General features: G+C 40.0%; 1 pseudogene; it reads left to right on the top strand.

The window, feature by feature from the left end:
• Window positions 1–19,931, top strand: part of LOC114309679 (ABC transporter C family member 10-like) — a 142,134-nt pseudogene extending 122,203 nt beyond the window's left edge.
• The last annotated feature ends 379 nt before the right edge of the window (window positions 19,932–20,310 follow it).

Below are 20,310 nucleotides of genomic sequence, written 5' to 3'. Positions count from 1 at the left end.
GAGGCATAAAGTGAGTAAACTTTGCAGCAACCGACGTGGTGTTTTGATACATTACACAAAGGACCGTAATCTGATTTCCGTAAGGTAACCACATGATTGGAATGAAATATTAAGTTCCCCAAAAGCAAATACGATGAGCCTATGAATATGAGACTAGTTACTATATTAGCTGTGATAGCCAATTGAATGTCATTTCAAATTTAAGACTAATTGAATAAACCAAGTTAAATTGGAATGAATTTTGATTTAGTGTAATATAACTAGTACAACTGGACTGGTCTAAAGTGCATGCAAGACATTATTTGGGTCATTATTGTCTGATCCATATTTTTGTGAAGGAGACACCATGTCAATCTTCTCATCATCCAATGAAGGTGGCCATACAACTAGCCTTTAAGTAGAATCCAATTAGTTACTCTCCTTCAATTCATCAATAAATTATATGAATAATATGTTTTATAAATAACGAAGGCTCAAATATTACACTATGAGAAACATCTAAAAACAATCAGTTTTCAGAAGTCCCTACAATGGCAAGAAATCAACATAAAAAATATATTAGTTCAGTTAGTCTCCTATGTAAAATGTCGTCTTACCAGAACGCCGTAAAATTAGCCGAAAAAGGCGTTCGAGGGCCGAAAATTGAAAGCAACCCCCAAACCACTCTAGGGATGGCACGGGTAGCTTCCTGGTGTAAAATAGGACCTATAGGGACAGACGGGATGTAATTAGCACGTGTACATTGGGAGTTGGCGTGAAAAATGCCATAAACTTAGCCGAAAAAGGTGTTCGAGGGCCGAAAATTGAAAGCAGCTCCCCAACCGCTGTAGGGATGGCACGGGTAGCCTCCTTGTGTCAAATAGGACCTGTGGGGATAGACGGGACATAAATAGCACGTGAACATTGGGAGTTGGCGTGAAAAACATCGTAAACTTAGCCGAAAAAGGCGTTCGAGGGCCGAAACTTGAAAGCAGCCCCCGAACCACTGTAGGGATGGCACGGGTAGCTACCTGGTGTAAAATAGGACCTGTAGCAATAGACGGGACATAATTAGCACGTGTACATTGGGAGTTGGCATGAAAAACGCCGTAAACTTAGCCGAAAAAGGCATTCGAGGGTCGAAAATTGAAAGCAGACCCCGAACCACTGTAAGGGTGGCATGGGTAGCTTCCTGGTGTAAAATAGGACCTATAGGGATAGACGGGACGTAATTAGCACGTGTACGTTGGGAGTTGGCGTGAAAACCGCCATAAACTTAGTCGAAAAAGGCGTTTGATGGCCGAAAATTAAAAGCAGCCCCTCAAATACTGTAGGGATGGCACAGGTAGCGTCCTTGTGTCAAATAGGACCTGTGGGGATAGACAGGACGTAATTAGCACGTGTACATTGGGAGTTGGCGTGAAAAAGGTCGTAAACTTAGCTGAAAAAGGCGTTCGAGGGCCGAAAATTGAAAGCAGCCTCCCAACCATTGTAGGGATGGTACAGGTAGCTTCTTTGTGTCAAATAGGACCTGTGGGTACAAACGGGACGTAATTAGCACATGTACGTTGGGAGTTGGCGTGAAAAACGCCGTAAACTTAGCCAAAAAAGGCGTTCGAGGGCTGAAAATTGAAAGCAACCCCTAAACCACTATAGGGATGGCACAGATAGCTTCCTTGTGTGAAATAGGACCTGTGGGGATGGATGGGACATAATTAGCACATGTACGTTGGGAGTTGGCGTGAAAAATGCCGTAAACTTATCCGAAAAAGGCCTTCGAGGGCCGAAAATTGAAATCAGCCCCTGAACCACTATAGGGCTGGCACGAGTAGCTTCCTGGTGTAAAATAGGACTTGTGGGGATAGACAGGACGTAATTAGCACGTGTACGTTGGGAGTTGGCGTGAAAAACGCCATAAACTTTGCCGAAAAAGGCATTCGAGGGCCAAAAACTGAAAGCAGCCCCTGAACCACTGTAGGGCTAGCACGGGTAGCTTCCTTGTGTCAAATAAGACCTTTGGGGATAGACGGGACATAATTAGCACGTGTACGTTGGGAGTTGGCGTGAAAAACGCCATAAACTTAGCCGCAAAAGGCGTTCGAGGGCCGAAAATTGAAAGCAGCCTCTGAGCCATTGTAGGGATGGCACGGGTAGCTTTCTTGTGTCAAATAGGACCTGTGGGGATAGACAGGACGTAATTAGCACGTGTACGTTGGGAGTTGGCGTGAAAAACGTCATAAACTTAGCCGAAAAGGCCGTCGAGGGCCGAAAAGACCGTCGAGGGCCAAGAATTGAAAGCAGCCCCCGAACAATTGTAGGGATGGCACGAGTAGCTTCCTCATGTGAAATAGGACCTGTGGGGTCAGACGGGACGTAATTAGCACGCGTACGTTGGGAGTTGGCATGAGAAACGCTATAAAGCTTATAAAAATATATTAAAGCTTACAAATATATATGTTCTATAAGCATCTCTATATATGTACATTTATGAATAAAATACATATATGTTTACACATTAGACTAAACTTGACTTGGGGCTCATGCTTGACTTGGGAAATTTCTTTGCACTTTAAATGTACAGTTTCAATACAATTTAAAGTGTAAAGAAACTATATCTACATTCCTAAATGCAAACTATAGTTAAATACAATTTCAATTACAATTGACATGCTTGCAATTTGTGTTTTGTACATGGCTATAACTTTTTGTTTACAATTTTTGTTAACAATAGAACTAATGGGTGTAGTTTTTGTTGCGTAGATGGCTTTTGGCATTGACATGTCGATCTTCTATTTTTTTGTCTAGAAGATAATTCACAGTTTTACAAGGATTTGGGAAGTTTTTTGTCATCCTATACTTTTTGTGTGGACTATGGATGCATCGTACATATAATTTATGGCGGGGTACATAGTATTTTTGGAGCTTGTATTAATTGCTCTGGTGGTATATATGTAGATTACCTTTTGTAGTGGTACATATTGCCATGGTAATTTGTACCTTGGCAAATGGTCATTACAATGCGTAGTATAGTAAAAATGTTGTGTAAGGAGGACATTGTTTTGGTAACGTATTTGGAATGTATGACGTTATTATTTGTAATTGGAATATATATAGTTGGTTTGTATATCAGTTTACATTAGCAGTTGTTCTTTTTTGTTTGATGGTTGTAAGTGAAACATGATTACGGAATAGGTGAAAATATATATAGGTTGTATACCTATTACAGGTTGCGGTGGATACATACAGGTTCTAACAAAATTTATTAAAATGAAAAAAATAAAATAAAAATATAAAATGACGTTGTTGGTGACAAAACAATTGGTAGCCAAAAGAGAAATCAATCTTTTGGCGACTAAATATTTAGTAGCCAAAACAAATCGGAAGACTTTTGGCGACTAACTGTTTTAGTAGCTAAAACTCAAAACACTTTTGGTGACAAAATTTTTAGTCGCCAAAACAATGGAAAAGACTTTTGGCGAAAAAAAATTTAGCTGCCAAAACAAAATAAAAAGCAGAGGCAACTAACCTGTGTAGTAACCAAACAATAATGACCCTTTCCGCGACTAAAAATTTCGTAGCTGAAACAACACTAATTGGCGACTAGTAATTTCGTCGCCGTAGATATGTTAGGTTTTCGTGACAAAAGGTTTAGTAGCTAAAGAAATGAGTTAAACAAATTAATGCACCCTTTGGGCGACTAATATGTTAGTCGCTAATGTGAGTCATCAATGACTAAGGGTCTTTTCGTCGCTAATACTTGTTACTTTTGCCTACTAACGTGTTCGTCGGCATTTTGTAGTACTTTTGGTGACTAAATGTCCTTTAGTCGCTAATACCTTCCGCGACGATGTATCCCCGACAAAGCTAGCGACCAAAATTTTTGGTCGGCAAAGTCTTTTGGCGACTAAAATCAGTACTTTTGGCGACTAATATTTTAGTCGCCAAAAGTGTATTTTCTTGTAGTGACATTATTTAAATATATAAGTTAGCTATTATTTACATATAAATAAATTTAGCTACTATATATATTATTTAAATAAATAAATAACATATTTATCTTATTTTTTATACACTGTTTTAAAATAAATAAAATATTTATTTTATTATTTATTTAAATAACTATTAAACGACCTGAGTTATAGTATGTTTGGGCTTGTTTATTGAGATTCTAACGAATTCAAGATCAAGATCGAACTCGAACTGAATACAAATTTAACGAATCGAGTTCAAACAAGCCCTTACTGAATCGAATTCGTGCCTGTTCACTAACAGCTCTATTCAAAACCTTAATTTTATTTTTATATGATATTTACAAAACCGTTGATTATATTTTTATATGATATTTACACTACATATTAAAGATATATAAAATGATGTCCTCTTTCGTGCAAGGCCTTAGGCAAACACCTAACACGTTTAATGGTTGAGCCGCTACTCGTACTATGTATATTTTGTCTTCCTGGAAACCTTCGTAATACTTTCAGAAATACCAAAAAACGTGCCTTTTTGGTTCCTTCTTGCTTTCTTTTTATGTTTCCATTTCCCAAAAGAACACAATAACTTTGTCTGCTGATTTTTATTTTTGGAAAATTATTTTGAGAAAAAATTACTAAAAAAAGTTTCTATCATAGTTCAATTTGATTACAAGTTGAAGAAGCTGATACTGGGGTTGAAATCAACATGGATGACAATGTAACTCCTTTTGCGAAAGTTGGATTTTTTAGCAGACTGTCTTTTTGGTGGTTGAATCCATTACTCAAGAACGTTAAGGAGATAATTGTTGAGGATAAAGACATGCCAAAGTTGAGGCAAACAGATCAAGCAGAGACGTGTTATTTTATGTTTACGGAGAAGCTAAGCAAACGGCAAGAAAAAGGAATGCCAAATCCTTCTATTTTGTCAACAATATTTTTCTGGCAGTGGAAAACTATCTCAGTTTCTAGTTTCTTTGCATTGATCAAGGTATTCACACTGACTACCGACCTATTGTTTTTAAAAGCTTTCATTGAAGTTATGTTTCTCAAGTAATTGCCATTAGGTTGGCTTTGACTTGCCTACAAATTGCCTGTGCTTTCCTAGTTGAAGCTCCACATCCCAAGACACCCCCTGGACCACAACATACAATAGCCGGATAAACGGCACACCAATTACAGGTCCAACCAAATTCTGATATCAAATTGAAAAGTCTAGACCACATTTCTCCTTTAAACCTAGGTATTAAAGAGAGTGAAACTGGAGCCTTAAAACTAACACCGATTGGGCAACTCCAAGTGATGTGGGACACATTCCAACATTAAACATGAGGGATATGCAATAACAGTAGGCCTCTTCCTTGCAAAATGCATAGAATCACTAGCAGAGAGGCAATGGAACTTTCAAACTAGACTAATTGGGTTCCAAGTAAGGTCATTGCTATCTGCAGCAAATCTATAAAAAGCAACTCCTACTCTCATATGCTGCCAAGGCAATTCACTCCCCTAGTGAGATAACAAATTATGTCACAGTCGATGCTTCTAAAATAGGTGAATTTCCATATTCGTTCCATCGGGTATGGACAACAGGTCTTCAGATATGTCTTGTTTATTTAATCATCTACTATTCTATAGGGTTGGCAACTATTGCAGTTGTTTTTGTAATTATATTGACTGTGTTGGGAAGTTACCCAATGGCCAAATTACAACAAGAGAACCTGACAAAGCTCACAGTGGCACATGATAGGAGACTGAAGGTTATTACAGAGGCACTGACAAACATGAAAGTTTTGAAGTTGTATGCTTAGGAGAATCATTTCAAGAATGTCATAGAAACACTAAGGAGATATGAATTCAATTTTTTCTCAGCAGTTCTATGACAAAGAGGTTATGGTTTGGTTCTTTTTTGGTCATCCTCAACCACAGTATCAATTGTTACTTTTTGGGCATGCTACTTCCTCAGAATTCCTCTCAATTATAGTAATGTCTTCACATTTCTTGCAACTTTATATATTCTTCAAGAGTGCATCAGGTTGATCCCTGATATTGGCTCAGTGTTTATTGAAACAAAGGTTTCATTTACTCGAATAGTGAAGTTTCTCGAGGCACCCGAAAGTGCGACATAAATGAAGAACTCAAGCAGTCTAGATTGATCAATTCTACCCAAATTTCATGGCATGCTAGTTCTTTAAAGCCCACTCTAGCTAACATAAATTTGGTCGTTCAGTAAAAAGATAGCCGTATGTGGAGAGGTTGGCTCAGGTAAATCGACCCTTATAGCCACAATTCTTGGAGAGGTTCCAAACATTAATGGTGTAGTAAGTCTTCGTTTCACTTAATTTTCTTTTTCAAGCCAAGAAATTTTTGTTTTTGGGTCCATTTTTGGTATTGTCTAGAGGTGAGAAGTAACATACTGGCAACATAAGAACATACACTGTCTTGTTCTCTGATTAATAGTTTGCTAAATCCTTAAAAAGTATGAGAAGCTTTTAACAGGATTTCCAAATTTGAAATAATTTTTTCAAGCCTAAATGGATTCTAGATGGTACTTAATTCAACCAGTATCCATTTTGTTTCATTTTACAGGTTCAAGTATATGGAAAGATTGCCTATGTTTCTCAAACAGCATGGATCCAAACAGGGACTAGGCAATCTTTCCATGCTGTTTGAGAAATATCCATTGATCCATGTTTGGATCAATGTTGATCCATGTTTGGATCAATGGATATATGTTGATCCATGTTTGGATCCAACATGATCAACATAGATACCAAAAAGTACTTGAAAAGTGTTCCCTAATAAAGGATCTATGTTGCCTATGTTTGGATTCATGTTTGAGAAGTATCCATTGATCCATGTTTGGATCCATGTTTGGATCAATGGATATATGTTGATCCATGTTTGGATCCAACATGGATGATACCAAAAAGTACTTGAAAAGTGTTCCCTAATAAAGGATCTATGTTGCCTATGTTTGGATCAATGTTTGGATCCATCCTAGTTGGATCCATGTTTGGATCAATGGATACTTCTCAAAGATTGCCTATGTTTCTCTTTGGGTCCAACATGGATCAACATAGATACCAAAAAGTACTTGAAAAGTGTTCCCTAATAAAGGATCTCAAGTTGCTTCCATTTGGCGATTGCACTATAATCGAAGAACGGGGTGTTAATCTTAGTCGTGGCCAAAAGCAGCTGGTTCAACTTGCACGGGCACTATATCAAGATGCAAATGTTTATCTCTTAGATGATCAGTTCAGTGATGTTGGCGCACATGCTGCAACAAGTTTGTTTAATGTCATTACAATTCTTGATTAACTGTGGCTTTTTTTTTTCAAGCATTAAAACATATTTCCCCAAGTAAAAAACTAATACAGTTTATGGCCAGGAATATATCATGGGAGCTCTAGCAGCAAAAAGGGTCTTACTCATGACTCACCAAGTTGACTTCCTTCCAACTTTTGATTCTATCATGGCTAGACACCCCATAATTGTCAATTTCTTTATTATCCTTCTTTAAGATTAACGTATTCTACTCATTTTTTTCATTTACAGTTAATGTCGGAAGGGAAGATTGTAGAAATAGCTACCTACAATCAGTTGCTAGCTCATAGCCAGCAATGCTCACAAAGACACTACAGCCTTTGAGAAGCACACAGAGTATTGTTCCCCAAAATCTAAAACCTCTAAAGAAGAGATCCATGAAGTTATTAATATTGAGGAACAACAAAGAGCACCATTACGAGACCAACTGATTAAGAAAGAAGAAAGAGAAACAGGAGATACAGGTCTAAAACCTTACAAACAATATCTAAATCATAGCAACAGCTTCTTGTATCTATCATTGGCAGTTATCCTTCAGATTATCTTCGTAATTGGACAGTTTTTACAGAGCCTGTGGTTGGCTACTGATGTACAAAACTCTAGCATAAGCAGATTGAAACTGATCTTAGTATATTCATTGATTGGGTGTGGTGTACCAATATTCTTGCTCCTTAGATCTTATCTAGTAGTTGCTTTAGGTCTTAATACATCAAAATCTATTTTTTTCCAAGCTAATGACATCTCTTTTTTGAGCACCAATGTCCTTCTATGACTCTACCCCATTGGGAAGGATACTTAGTTGGGTAAAAATCTCTACAATATAACTATGATGCAAATTACGCTTCAAGGTATTTATGAGAGTTACATTCACACTTTATTTGTACAGGTATCTTCTGATTTGATTGTTGTGGACCTTGAATTGTCTTTCAAATTCAGTGTGGTTTTAGGGGCAGCCGTGAACACACTTTTTGCATATGGAGTATTGGTTTTCCGTACCTGGCCAATCTTGATTGTCATCATACCCATGGTTTATATAACCATACTCTTGTAGGTACTACACCAGCGACAGTGGTTCTATGTTTTTCTTTTGCATCTCAAACCAACATACTATTTGGTTGTGTATTATCTTACAAAACCGAGATTTTACTCTGCTTCTAAAAAAGAGTTGCTTCGAATTGATGGCACAATTAAGTCTTCAATGGCAAGCCATCTTATTGAATCTATTGTCGGAGTAGTGACCATCAGAGCTTTTGGTGAGGAAGATCAATTCTTTTCAGAGTATTTTCAACTTGTTGACGCAAATGTAAGTCCATTATTCCACAAATTTTCTGCGAATGCGTGGTTAATCTAATGCCTGGAAATCATATGTGCAATCGTTCCATCTTGCTCAACACTTTTCATGACTTTGCTTCCTCGTGATGCTTCTAAATCAGGTTAAAGATCATTATTACTTGTTTGTACAACTTTTTCTCCTAATTTCATATAGCTCTAGTACATACTTAGAATTGTTGGTTTACTTTTCTTAGAAGTTATCTTGCAAGTCCGAAAATTTAGTGTTTAATAAGTATACCAGATAATGTAAAAGAGTATTTTAGGTTCAGCTGAATGATATATAAATATAATGATCAATTGTTTAATTTGCTGATAAGCAAATTGGTTGCCAATGTTGTGATAGCAGGACTTATGGGAATGACTCTATCATACGGTCTTTCACTGAACAGATTCCTCGTTTTTTTTCTGTCCAAAACCAATGCCAAATGGAAAATTTAATTATTGTTGTAGAAAGGTTAGAACAATACATGCATATTCCGAGTGAAGCCCCTGAAATAATACAAGGCAATCAACTTGTCCTCAACTGGCCAACAATTGGTAGAGTTGAGATCCATGATTTGAAGGTAAATACTTCATTATATCAATGGTAAATTACACTAGCCCCTTGAGGTTTGGAGAAAATATAGTATATAACGATCCCGGTTGTCCCCTTTACTGTTCTGTTGTATTCCGGACTCAGTTCCGTAGAGTTGGTAGTTGTATCTATCTTGTTGTCATCCTTTAATTCCATTTGTTCTTGACGCTTGAGCGTTGTGTTCTCCGCTCGAGCGGGAATGTCGTATATCAGTTGGCAGCTGGGCATTTTAAAATTACTTTTTACATTCTCTCTCTCTCTCTCTCTCTTACTTTCTAAAAAGCCATTTTGAGAGTTCCTCTCTCTAGAAACTCCCTTCTCTCTAGGGTTTGATCTAGTTAGAGTGCTTCCCTTCCCTTCGGCCTTTGTAAGAGTTGGGTTGATCATCGAGGGCTACGTTTTGATCCGAGTATATTGAGTTTTGGAGCACGTTGAGTTTCTTCATCTTCTTTCCTTGAGCTCCGAATTTGAGGTAGGGATTCCTACTCACTCTTATGGTCTTTGACATAGATTTTTGGTTGTTTTGATAAAGTGTTAAAGTTGGGTGAATTTTGGGACTTAGGGTTTCAAAATGTTAAAAGAGGATTTGTTATTTTGAGTCTAATATGTGTATTGTGGGTTCAAAATGATGATATTGATATTGGTTGTGGATATTTAGACCATTGGGTCAATGTTGGGAAATCAGGTGGAAAACCCTAATTTTGGGAAAATTGTGACTTTATGGAATTGATTTGGAAATAATGAAATTGGTTCATTATATGGTTGAATAGTGGAGTTAGATTTATTAATCGCTCACTTTTGAAAACATTAATAGTTTATCTGTTGGAGCTTTTATTATCTGTTTAGAAATAATTGCTTGGGCTACCGGTGGAGGGTAGTTTTGATTGTTGTAGACAATGCATGATGATTAGGCAAACTAAAACTAATCAATCGGATATGTCATAGAGTATGACGGTTGATAGAATACATTAACGTTATGTATTGATTGATTGTGTATATGACCTTTGTGTATATACGTTGTGTGTGTGGGAGGAGATAGGGGATGTACTCTACGGTTTAGGGGAAGATAGGGGATGGACCTCTAAACCGGATGTTGTTTGGGGGGAGATAGGGGATGGACTCCACTGATACAGCTCATATGCTTGTCAGATAATGTGTTGATATAGATCATATGCTTATCTTTGGAAGTGTTGATACAGCTCATATGCTTATCATTGGAAGTGTTGATATAGCTAATACGCATATCTGTTAAAATGTGGATACAGCTTGTATGCTTATCTGTTGAGATGCTGATACAACTAGTATGTTTATCTATTGTAAAATGGAAAATGTTTAATATGAGTCACTGTCTCATATAAGTGGTTGGCCAAGTTCTAAGCCGTTGATGTAAATTGTGAAATTGATAAGAAATGGAAATTTAAATGAAACATGAACATAGTGGTCATGAAAAGGAAATGGGTTATGAATTGGTTTATGGAAATTGAACATTTATCAATTGCTAATGTCTTAGTCATTGCTCATACTATGTTTAGCATATCTCTACTGGGCGTTGGCTCACCCTTTATGGGACATTATTTTCAGGTACAGGTAGTATGCCACCTCCAAGGACATAGCTTGGATGATGATGACAGTTGAAGACTCTTTTTGTTTATTTTGTTTGTATTACATGTATATCAAGCCACGGGCTATTTTGTATAGAGTTAGTACTCTTCTTTTGTGTAACCAGGTGTTGACTTGAAAAGCTGTAAGCCCATAGGGCATTTGCTTTTGTTGTTAACATGTAATACAGTTGTAAGAATTACTCTGATGAATAGAAATGGTTGGTTTCTTTTATATCAATGCATGTCTAAAGTGATGGGTTTTATGTTTTTTTTTCGAGGGCGTTACAACTTGGTATCAGAGCGTACCGGGTTCGAATACTTTGGGTACGTGGGAAGTGATTAGGATGACAATGGGTTTGTCTCGCTTGATAGAGACTTAAATGTAGTGTCATATGCTATGTGCTTAATTGATAACATGCTTATGTGATTATGTGGGTATGGAATGTAGTTTCTAGGATGTTGATTGGATCCTTGGGTTTCTGGGAATCTTGTTGGAAAAGCACTTGATCAATGTTGTTTCTAACCGGAACTCTAGTAATGCCTCGGGACTATCATTATCCGGAAATGAAATTCGTAAGTGCTTATGTGTTTATGTGCTTACGTGGAGTGAATTACAGTTGTCCATGTATTAGGACGCGAGTGTTTAGTTTTGGCACATTTATGAATGTGCTAACATTCTTCGTTACCTTTATTAGGATGTCAGGACGAGGACGTGGTAGACGAGGCAGACGTGGTAGGCAGGAGATGCCTTTACCAGATGATATTCCGGCACAGCAGAAGGGGGTTGGCCAGGCCAATGTGGCCGAGCCAGCAGGTCAGGAGGCTATGGGCACTTTAGCCCGAGGGATAGCCGATGCTTTGAGGGAGTCTGTGGGTATTTTTCGAGCTGAGAATCCAGTTCAGGCTCCAGTTCAGGCTCCAGTTCAGGCCCAGGTTGTTGAGGCAGGGCCTTCCTTCTTGAAAAGGGAATTCTTCCGGTCCAATCCGGACGAGTTTGTTGGGGATCCGAAGAAGCCACTTAAGGCCGAGGAGTGGTTAGAACAGATGGAGAAGACGTTCGAGATGCTTGGCATTGAGGACGGGGCTTTAAAGGTGACCTTGGCATCCTTCCAGCTGAAGGGAGATGCGAGTCAATGGTGGAAGTACGAGAAGGGCAGTGTTGGTGGTATATGGGAGGCATTTGTGAATGCTTTCCAGGAGAAGTTTTTATCTTCAACTGCTAGGGAGAAGCTGAGGGAGCAATTTCGCCAGCTTAGACAGCAGGGCTTGTCAGTGGCCGAGTTTGAGGCTACTTTTACTAGTCAGTCCAGGTTTGCACCTGAACTGGTGGCGTCCGAGGAACGCCGTTGCTTTGAGTTTGAGCAGAAGTTGAGGCGTGGACTCAAGTTGAGGGTTGGAGGGTCCTTTATCCGAGAGTACAGACATTTGGTTGATGTTGCTGCTCACATGGAGATTATGATGTAGGAGGAAGACGAGGGACAGAGAGGCTCCAAGAGGAGCCAAGATGGTCAGGGTGATGGCAGGAGATAGAGGGGTTCTAACCCTCAGCAATCTCAGGGTGGTTTGGCTAAATCGACCTTCCCAGTGCCGAGTGCGGGCCCTGGGAGAGGTAGTCAGGGAAGCTTGACTTGTTTTACGTGTGGCCAGCTGGGTCACAAGTCTTCGGTTTTCCCGCAGAAGGGAGGGGGTCAGCGAGCTACTTCTTCTTCAGCTAGACCTCAGGGCCAGAGTCAGGGCAGGGGCCAGCCTTTGTCATGTTATCAGTGTGGTCAGCCTGGGCACCTGAAGAGGTTTTGCCCACAGTTGAGTGCCACTTCGGGTGCGTGTGGTTCTAGGCAGACGCAGAGTTATCAGCCAGCTCAATCTGTGCAGGCCTCGAGGGCCAATCCGGGGGCTTCGTCATCCCAGTCAGTGCAGCAGTCTTTTGCTCCTAGAGGTGAGTAGGTAGATCAGAGGCCTACAGGGCGCGTGTATGCTGTTACCGCGCAGGATCTAGTACTGGCTCCATTAGTAGTGAGAGGTACCTTTCTGTTTTACAACTCGGTTGCTAGTGTTTTGATTGATACGGGTGCATCTCATTCTTTTGTGTCTGCTACATTTGCATCTATTTTGGAATTGGAGTTGGCACAGTTAGCATCTCCTATATGTGTAGTATCGCCTATTGGTGGTGGGTTGATCTTGAAACAAGGTGTTAGAGGTTGTGATATAGAGGTCGCCGACCATAGGCTTCCTTTTCCTTTTATTGTCATGCCCATGAAGGGTTTTGATGTTATTTTGGGTATGGACTAGCTATCGTCATACTGGGCTGTTATTGATTGCTACCGCCAGAGGGTCACAGTTTGTACCTTGAGCGGGAAGTGTTTCCATTTCTTGGGGGATCGGGTTGGTAGTGTATTGCCACCGTTGTATGATCCGCGAGGGCGAAGTGAGCTTAGTGGTCTACTTGCTAGCGTTTTGAGAGGTGAGTATGATGAGACCCAGATTGTATTGCCGAGGGTGGTTTGTGAGTATTCGGATGTTTTTCCTGAGGATCTCGTTAGTTTTCCACCTCACCGAGAGATAGAGTTCTCTATTGATTTAGTGCCCGGCACAGCGCCGATTTCTATGGCACCTTATCGTTTTGCCCCAGCCGAGTTGAGTGAGTTGAAGATTTAGCTCCAGGAATTGCTAGATAAGGGTTTTGTTCACCCTAGTGTTTCGCCGTGGGGAGCACCGGCCCTCTTTGCTAAAAAGAAAGATGGTGCCTTGAGATTGTGTATAGACTACCGAAAGTTGAATCGGGCTACGGTCAAGAATAAGTACCCTATGCCCCGTATAGATAATCTGTTTAACCAGTTGAAGGGTTCCCGTTGTTTCTCTAAGATAGACTTGAGATCGGGTTACCACTAGTTGAGGGTCAGGGAGGAGGATATTCCTAAGACGGCATTCCATACGCGGTATGGCCATTATGAGTTTCTGGTGATGCCATTCGGGCTTACCAATGCACCGGCAGTCTTCATGGACTTGATGAACCGAATCTTCCGAGAATTCTTGGATCGATTTGTAGTCGTTTTCGTGAACGACATTCTTATCTATTCGCCTTCTGAGGAGGAGCACGAGGAACACTTGAGAGTGGTGCTTGAGTTGCTTAGAGCCCATAAGCTGTATGCCAAGTTTGGGAAGTGTGAGTTCTGACTAGGAGAGGTCAAATTCTTAGGCCATGTGGTATCTGGGGAAGGGGTGTCTGTTGATACATCCAAGGTAGAGGCAGTGCAAGATTGGGCACAGCCTAAGAGTGTGTTTGAGATCCGCAGTTTTCTGGGATTAGCTGGGTATTACCGTCGGTTTGTGAAAGATTTCTCCAGGCCAGCTTTGCCGTTGACTAGATTGACGCGAAAAGGGGTCAAGTTTGTGTGGAGTGAGACTTACGAAAAGTCGTTCCAAGAGTTGAAGGTTAGATTGACCACCGCTCCGATTTTGATTATTCCGGAGAGAGGGTTGGGTTATGCGGTTTATTGTGATGCCTCACGAGAGGGTTTGGGTTGTGTGTTGATACAAGAGGGGAAAGTGGTAGCTTATGGCTCACGTCAGTTGAAAATACATGAGAAGAATTACCCTACACACGACCTACACAACCTAGAGTTAGCAGGAGTGATCTTTGCCTTGAAGATTTGGAGGCACTACCTTTATGGTGAGAGGTTCGAGGTGTTCTCGGACCACAAGAGTTTGAAGTACCTGTTTACACAGAGAGACTTGAATTTGAGGCGGAGGAGATGGATGGAGTTCATTGAGGACTATGATTTTGAGTTGCACTATCACCCGGGAAAGGCCAATGTTGTGGCCGATGCCCTTAGTAGGAAATCCATTAGTGATGTAGCTTGTATAGCCATCCGGGAATGGGAGATGTTGGGTGCACTTGGCGAGTTTGACTTGCTTCTGAGTGAATCAGCTGAGGCTGCGGCCTTGTTTTCTGTTGTTGCACAGCCTACACTTGTGACCCGAGTGTTAGAGGCACAGAGAGGTGACCTTGAGGTAGAATCCCTCCGAGAGAAGATCTCAAATGGGAAGGTTGAGAAGGGTTTGACGGTGTATCCCGACCTGAGTGTGAGATACCGAGACCGTTTGTTTGTGCCGGAGTCTTGCCGAGAGGAAGTACTCCGAGAGTTCCATCATTCACATCTTGCGGTGCATCCGGGAGGCACTAAGATGTATCGGGATTTGGGTCGCCAGTTTTGGTGGCGGGGTATGAAGAGAGATGTGGCTGTTTTCGTGTCTAAGTGCCTTACTTGTCAACAAGTGAAGGCCGAGCATCAGAAGCCAGCGGGTTTGTTGCAACCCTTGCTTATTGCCGAGTGGAAGTGGGAGCATGTCACTATGGACTTCGTTGTAGGTCTTCCGAGGACTCAGCGGGGTAGTGATGTCATTTGGGTGGTTGTAGACCGGTTGACTAAGTCGGCGTACTTCATTCCTATGCGCGTGAGAGATTCTGTAGATCATCTCGCCGACTTGTATATTCGGGACATAGTGAGATTGCACGGGGTCCCAATGACGATCGTCTCAAATAGAGATCCTCGTTTTACTGCTAGGTTGTGGCAGAGTTTGCAGAGTGCCATGGGCACTAGGTTGACCTCTAGTACGGCTTATCATCCTCAGACTGACGGGCAGTCCGAGCGTACTATTCAGATCCTTGAGGATATGCTTCGAGGTTGTGTCCTTGACTTTAGTGGGACGTGGGAGAGGCACTTGCCCTTGGTGGAGTTTGCCTACAATAACAGTTTTCAATCTAGCATCGGTATGGCACCGTTTGAGGCCTTGTATGGCCGACCGTGTAGGTCTCCAGTGTGTTGGGCCGAGGTGGGTGATGCACCTTTGTTGGGTCCGGAGGGAGACGACGGAGAAAGTTGAGCTTATCCGTAGGAGGCTTGTTACAGCCCAGAGTCGCCAAAAGAGTTATGCCGACCGTAGGAGGAGGCCTTTGGCGTTTGAGGTAGGTGATCATGTCTTCTTGAAAATATCACCTAGGCGAGGTTTGATGAGGTTCGGGAAGAGTGGGAAGTTATCCCCTTGGTTTATTGCTCCCTTTGAGATCCTTGAGAGGGTTAGCGAGGTTGCTTATTGTTTAGCTTTACCGCCGCAGTTGTCCGGAGTGCATGACGTGTTTCATGTGAGTATGCTTCGGAAGTATGAGCCGGATCCGTCCCATGTGTTAGATTGGACCGACTTGGAAGTAGACGAGGATGCCTCGTATGAGGAGAGACTGGTTCGGGTCTTGGATAGGCGGGATCAAGTCCTGCGTGGCAAGACCATTCCTTTGGTGAAGGTTTTGTGGAAACATCACGGAGTGGAGGAAGCCACTTGGGAACATGAGTTGGAAGTCCGCGAGAAATATCCAGACTTGTTTGTTGATGTGTAACCATGTATTGGTAATTTTGTAATATCGTTGAACTTTAAGAACATTATATGTGTCTTAAGTTATAAAACATTGTGAATGTTTTGGTTAATGGAAATTTGTTATAACATTGCATGTGTTCAATGTATTGTGGAAATGCAGGCATGATGTTAATGTTGCATGTAATGTGGAATTGTGGAAAATGAGTTGAAATTGGTAAATTTCAAAAGAATGCATGTTGATAATGCAGGTTGTTATGAATAATGTGATATGCCTCTTGAAAAGAGATGGGATTGACCGGTAATGGGTCAGGTTGTTTAATATTATGTTGTAATATTGTTGAGAATGCAGAAAACCTGTTTTTGAAAAACTTGTGTTTAATTTCGGGGACGAAATTCTTTACGGGGGGGAGGTTATAACGATCCTGGTTGTCCCATTTACTGTTCTGTTGTATTCCGAACTCAGTTCCGTAGAGTTGGTAGTTGTATCTATCTTGTTGTCATCCTTTAATTCCATTTGTTCGGGTTTTAGGATGTATTGGGCAGAGTTGTTACAGGTTGGTTGGGCTTTGGTTTCAATTCTTTGTTGCCCAGTTTTTAGGAGGTCCGCTTGAGCGGGTCTTCTTGCGCTCGAGCGGAGATTGCACGCTCCCTGTATTTTGGTGCTCTGCAGAACTTCTGCAAGCATGTTTTTCACGCTCGAGCGGGTTTCTTTGCGCTCGAGCGGGTAGTACTTTTTGGTGTAAGTTCTGGGAGGGGGAAATCTACGCTCGAGCGGACTGGTTTTCGCGCTCGAGCGGATGTACTTTATTCTTGTGTCTTGGCGCTCAAGCGAGCCTTATTGCGCTCGAGCGGACCTAGTTTTTTGTTCTTGACGCTCGAGCGTTGTGTTCTCCGCTCGACCGAGAATGTCGTATATCAGTTGGCAGCTGGGCATTTTAAAATCACTTTTTACATTCTCTCTCTCTCTCTTACTTTCTACAAAGCCATTCTGAGAGTTCCTCTCTCTAGAAACTCTCTTATCTCTAGGGTTTGATCTAGTTAGAGTGCTCCCCTTCCCTTTGGCCTTTGTAAGAGTTGGGTTGATCGTCGAGGGCTACGTTTTGATTCGAGTATATTGAGTTTTGGAGCACGTTGAGTTTCTTCATCTTCTTTCCTTGAGCTCCGAATTTGAGGTAGGGATTCCTACTCACTCTTATGGTCTTTGACATAGATTTTTGATTGTTTTGAAAAAGTGTTGAAGTTGGGTGAATTTTGGGACTTAGGGTTTCAAAATGTTAAAAGAGGATTAGTTATTTTGAGTCTAATATGTGTATTGTGGGTTCAAAATGATGATATTGATATTGGTTGTGGATATTTAGACCATTGGGTCAATGTTGGGAAATCGGGTGGAAAACCCAAATTTTGGGAAAATTGTGACTTTATGGAATTGATTTGGAAATATTGAAATTGGTTCATTATATGGTTGAATAGTGGAGTTAGATTTATTAATCGCTCACTTTTGAAAACATTGATAGTTTATCTGTTGGAGCTTTTATTATCTGTTTAGAAATAATTGCTTGAGCTACCGGTGGAGGGTAGTTTTGATTGTTGTAGACAATGCATGATGATTAGGCAAACTAAAACTAATCAATTGGATATGTCATAGAGTATGACGGTTGATAGAATACATTAACGTTATGTATTGATTGATTATGTATATGACATTTGTGTATATACGTTGTGTGTGGGGGAGGAGATAGGGGATGTACTCCACGGTTTAGGGGAAGATAGGGGATGGACCTCTAAACCGGATGTTGTTTGGGAGGAGATAGGGGATGGACTCCACTGATACAGCTCATATGCTTGTCAGATAATGTGTTGATATAGCTCAAATGCTTATCTTTGGAAGTGTTGATACAGCTCATATGCTTATCATTGGAAGTGTTGATATAGCTAATACGCATATCTGTTAAAATGTGGATACAGCTTGTATGCTTATCTGTTGAGATGTTGATACAACTAGTATGTTTATCTATTGTAAAATGAGAAATGTTTAATATGAGTCACTGTCTCATATAAGTGGTTGGCCAGGTTCGGAGCCGTTGATGTAAATTGTGAAATTGATAAGAAATGAAAATTTAAATGAAATATGAACATAGTGGTCATGAAATGGAAATGGGTTATGAATTGGTTTATGGAAATTGAACATTTATCGATTGCTAATGTCTTAGTCATTGCTCATACTGTGTTTAGCATATCTCTACTGGGCGTTGGCTCACCCTTTATGGGACATTATTTTCAGGTACAGGTAGTATGCCACCTCCAAGGACATAACTTGGATGATGATGACAGTTGAAGACTCTTTTTGTTTATTTTGTTTGTATTACATGTATATCAAGCCACAGGCTATTTTGTATAGAGTTGGTACTCTTCTTTTGTGTAACCAGGTGTTGACTTGGAAAGCTGTAAGCCCATAGGGCATTTGTTTTTGTTGTTAACATGTAATACAGTTGTAAGAATTACTCTGATGAATAGAAATGGTTGGTATCTTTTATATCAATGCATGTCTAAAGTGATGGGTTTTATGTTTTTTTTTTTTTTTTTTTTTTTTGAGGGTGTTACATAGTAAGTCCCATAGTTTTGGTATAATTAAATCGATCTCTTTTAGGAAGCCTAAGGATTTCTAAATTAATGTAGATGGTGTGAAAATACAAAGGTAAATAAAGTAAAATATATTTCAGTGTAAAAGTGATGACAACATTATTTTTTATCTATATGACTAACAAATTTATGTTGAAAGTAGGTTAAGTGTTATGTGAATTAAAATTTACTCTAAAACTCATTGGAGATGAGTGTAATTTACCCTCATAGTGATTAATGTAATCTCTCTTTTATGTATATTGTAATATGCAAACGCAAAAAATGATATCTAAGCAGGTTAGGTATCGGCCTAATGCACCTCTAGTACTTCAAGGGATTAGCTACATATTTGGAGAGAACAAAATTGGAATTGTTGGTAGGACTGGTAGTGGGAAGACAACTCTAATCAGTGTCTTGTTTCGCTTGGTAGAACCTACGGAAGGAGCGATTTTCATAGATGACCTTAATATAAGTACAATTGGGTTTCATGACGTTAGATCACACTTTGGTGTGATTCCACAAGAACCAACCCTCTTTAGTGGATCTGTGAGATACAACCTACACCCCTTATTAGAGCATACGGATAAAGAATTATGGGAGGTAAACTTTTTGGTACATATTAAATTTAAATTATGATATAAATAAACACCTAATTTTTCAACTGAATTGTGGGTCAAAAATACAAATTTTATAGTTAATTAGAAAATTGAGTGATATCTCGTAACCAAGAGAATGTTATCGTATGTAATTTGCAACTAAACTTGATTTGGCTAATTGATACCATTGCTAAATCATGTGTGGAAGGTTCTTGAAAAATGTCAGCTTCGGGAGGCTATTCAAGAGAAAGAAGAGGGTTTGTATTCCTTAGGTAAGTTGTAAACACAATATATATATACACTAAAAGTTTGTTAGCGCCCTAACAAAGCAGTTTATAGTTGTGCAAGACGGATCAAACTGGAGCATGGTACAAAGGCAATTGTTTTGTTTGGGGCATGCACTGTTAAAGAGAAGGAAGATACTAGTGCTTGATGAAGCCACTGCATCAATTGACAATGCAACAGACTTCATCATTCAAAAAACCATAAGGACAGAATTGAGGATTGTACTGTTATCACAGTAGCCCACAGAATACCAACTGTGATGGATTGTGAAAAATCTTAAATCCCAGAGATATTGATTTGTGATTATGTATTCAATTATAACTAGTAAATAGCAATCCCAATCAAACAATCAAAGACAAAAACACAACACTTTTACGTGAAAAAATCACAATTGGAGCACCTCCAATTCTGATTAAAAAAAACCATGGGCAAAAGCCACAAAACAATCCACTAAGAAAACACAAAAGAATTACACTAGTGTTCTCTCAATTACCGGGTAACTCGATCCCCGACATAGTCAACGAAGTGACAAACAAGAAAGAACTAACATCACAAATTTCACTGCAAGGCACAATTCGGGTTGGATTCACATCTAAAAACTTGTAACCTCACTAAAATAAAAGAACAAATAAAATTACAACTGAAAGAAATTTTGTCAA

This window comes from Camellia sinensis, chromosome 13 (genome assembly GCF_055761805.1).
Source record: "Camellia sinensis isolate YWXY chromosome 13, ASM5576180v1, whole genome shotgun sequence".
Classification (NCBI taxonomy): Eukaryota; Viridiplantae; Streptophyta; class Magnoliopsida; order Ericales; family Theaceae; genus Camellia; species Camellia sinensis.
The sequence above is the reverse complement of the archived record's forward strand: the minus strand, read 5'-3'. Positions and strand labels throughout refer to the sequence as shown.